Source organism: Microtus ochrogaster, chromosome 6 (assembly GCF_000317375.1).
Source record: "Microtus ochrogaster isolate Prairie Vole_2 chromosome 6, MicOch1.0, whole genome shotgun sequence".
NCBI lineage: Eukaryota > Metazoa > Chordata > Mammalia > Rodentia > Cricetidae > Microtus > Microtus ochrogaster.
In genome coordinates, this window is record NC_022013.1 from 31,375,383 (window position 1) to 31,378,910 (window position 3,528).

The 3,528-nt window shown below is 52.1% G+C and overlaps 1 pseudogene; it reads right to left on the reverse strand.

Annotated features, from left to right (window-relative positions):
- Positions 1-414: 414 nt before the first annotated feature.
- On the reverse strand, positions 415-2,920 carry LOC101991615 (annotated as a pseudogene).
- Between the last annotated feature and the right edge of the window lie 608 nt (positions 2,921-3,528).

Here is a 3,528-nt window from a genome sequence, read left to right on the forward strand (position 1 = left end):
AAATGCAGATGATAAAAGGACTGAGAAAGAAACCAAGGAAACAACACCTTTCCTTATAGTCACACACAATATAATACATCTTGAAGTATCTCTCCAAGCAAATAAAAGATCTATGTGACAAGAATATCAAGTTGATTTTTGTTTGTTTTTTCCTCTGAATGTCTTTATTTATAGACTTTTGACATCCGAGCATTTCTGAGAATGATAGCGTGGTGTCCCGCCCACCCCATGGCTCACCAGTCCAGCCTGCAGAGGGGACTCTGCTGCCTTGGATTTCCAAAATAAACAGAATCCACGTGTTCGCATACAGCTATGGCAGATGGCCCCATAATCTCCGGAGCAGCACTATGGGACAGTCTCAAGGTTATCTTTTGATGTGCGGGCACAGTGCAGTGTCCGGCAGTGCCGAGCGGTCTACAGTTTGTCCAGGAAGTTGCCCAGCGCCGGGATGCCCTCCTTTAGGCCTTTGTGCTTGCGGGTCTCAGCCACTACTTGGCACGGGCGGCTGCTGTTGTCAAAAGGGTCCCCAGGCAGGATCTGGGCGAAGGCCTGGTCACCCTTGTTGGAGCGCAAATCGGCTGTGAAACCAAAGGACTCATTGACAGGCAAGTAGGCCTTGACCACGAACATGGGGGTGCCAGCCACCTGGGACTCCTCAAACACATGACCACGCTTCCTGTTCAGGACACCATAGATGCCACCCACAACTTGCTCAGGACACTGGATCTCCACAACGTAGATAGGCTCCACGAGGCAGGGCTGTGCAGTCAACACACTGGCATAGAGGCAACGCCAGGCTGTGGGGATGATCTGGCCACCACCTGGGTGGATGGCATCAGCGTGCAGAGTCACGTCATGAACATCGAATCACACACACCATGCATGTTCTTCTCACAGAGAGCGCCCTCCTTAGTGGCCCACTGGAACCCAGCCGCCACTCTGTCCTTGATCTCATTCTGGTACTGCACACCTTTGGGGATGTCTGTCAGGATGTTGGGGCCTGTGCCGTCAGGTCCGAAGTACCAGATCTTGCGGGCTTCGGCAGCATCCCACTTGTACTTCTCAGCCAGGAAGCATGCCCGAGTCTTGAGCTCCTGGCGAGCAGAGACTTCCTCCTTGTAGATATCCTCAGCCAGGCCATCAGGGAAGGGCCGGGCCTTCATGTACAGGCGGTTGTGCTTGTTGGGGGACTTGGACAGGCACAGCACATTCGACTCCTCGCTTACCCTCTTCCGGTATGAGACAACGGAGTCGGAATTCTTGATGGGGATGCAGGTATGGTCTTCTTCCAAGTCCTTGAGGCAGATCTCCAGGTGCAGCTCCCCTGCTCCGGCAATGACGTGCTCCCCAGACTCCTCGATGATGCACTGCACCATGGGGTAGGACTTGGCGAGTCGCTTCAGCCCTTCCACCAGCTTGGGCAGGTCGGCAGGGTTCTTGGCCTCCACGGCCACTCTGACGACAGGGCTGATGCTGAACTTCATCACACGTATGTTGTGTGCCTGCTCAAAGGTGGTGATTGTCCCAGTCTTCACCAGGAACTGGTCCACACCGACCAGCCCCACAATGTTCCCACAGGGCATGCTTTCAATGGGCTCCACATAGCGCCCCATCATCAGGATGGTTCTCTGGATGGGCTTTAAGTACAGGTGTGTAGTTGGGGCCCATGATGCGGACCTTGAGTACCGTTGACACCATACCAGAGAACACTCTACCAAAGGCATAGAAGCGGCCTTTGTCGGAAGTTGGCACCATCTTGGAGATGTACATCATGAGAGGGCCCTTGGGGTCGCAGCTTTTAATGCCCATGACGACCTCGTCATCAGGTGGCCCCTCGTAGTGCAGCTCACAGCAGTACTTCTGCACGGTGACGGGACGGCAGCTGGATGGTGATCATCTGCAGCAGAGCGTCCTCTGCAGGCAGCCAGCGCCGCATCACAGCTTTGAGCAGCGGCTTGCCCTCCATGTCCTTGTCCTCGCTGATGTCCAGCTTCTCTATCAGCTTGGCTGTCTCCTCCTTTCTGAAGTTCATGAGGACATCGAACACCTTAAAGATTGGGTCCAGAATGAGCTGGCAAAAGATGCAAGGCAGCTTCTTCCCATCAGGGCTGTTTGCCGACTTGCTGAATTTGACGTTGGCTGGATCAAAATACCTGTCTCCCCACAGTTTCTTCATCATATCCTCCACTTTCTTGGCCCATTCGTCTGGCCCCAGTTGGCCCTCACCCTTGGCTGCAAATTTGGCTACATACATCTTTGCGAACTGCTTCAAAGTGAAGACCCAGCCATGCAAGCCAGAGCCAAAGCCCACGGTGCCCAGCACGGGGTCGATCAGAATATTGCCCATGGGCCCACTCTCGTTCTTGCCGTAGGTGGAGATGATGACGTTGACATTCTCCATGATGCGATGGAAGGTCTGGTAGAGCTCTTCAGGCTCCAAATGCGGCTCAAGCAGAGCACGGTCCATCTTATTCATCATCAACACAGGCTTGATGCGCTCAGCAATGGCCTTCTGCACCATCTCGGTCTGCACACAGATGCCAGACACGCAGTCCACCACCACCAGAGCTCCATCGGTGACACGCAGGGCAGCTGTCACCTCCGAGGAGAAGTCGATGTGGCCTGGAGAGTCTATGAAGTTGATGAGGAAGCCGGAGCCGTCCTTGCTCTGCTTGATGAAGTTCAGGTGGTTCTCAGACAGTTCATAGAAGAGGGAGATGGCGTTGGACTTGATGGTGATACAGAGCTCCTGCTCGTCCTTGTGGGTGTCGGTGAAGCAGGTCTCCCCAGCTCGCGCAGAGGCAATGATGCCGGCCTTGCACACCAGGGAGTCTGTCAGCGTGGACTTGTCATGGTCCACATGGGCGATGACAGACATGTTCCAGATGTTGGCTTTCTGATCTCCCGTGAAGTTCACCATGGTTGCAGGTGGCGCCAGATTCTTACAGGCAGAACAGAAGAGTGAGCTAGGCCGGCGACAGCAGCGGCTGTGGTGGAAGAGCAAGAGTATCAAATTTTTAAAGAAAGAAATTGAAGAAGATATCAGAATATGGAATGGTCTCTGCTTGGAATTCCCATTTTGCTCTCTTCTACCCTTCCAGAGACCTAAATCAAATTCTTTATTAACTAATGTAACAAAACACATTCACGGCATTCAGAGGGAAATCCCACATTACACATGAGAGAGAAAAAAGAGAGAGGGGTAGAGAATGGGAGGGATTGAGGTGAGAAGTAGGAGGGAGAAAGAGAGACCAACATACACAGATAGACAGAGACTGGAAGAAGAATGCCATTCATGAAACATGGGAGATATTCTAGGCTTTTATACCAATGACAAAATAAGAAAGACACATATACAAATATCAAATGTTCTTACATACATGTCCTTTAATCCTTTAGAAATGGGGAAAGAATGCTGATCAGTACTAACGTAGTGGAGAAATGTAGAATTTGGTCATTGTGCAGATCTCTGTGAGTTCGAGGCCAGCCTGGTCTACAAGAGCTAGTTCCAGGACAGGAACCGAAAGC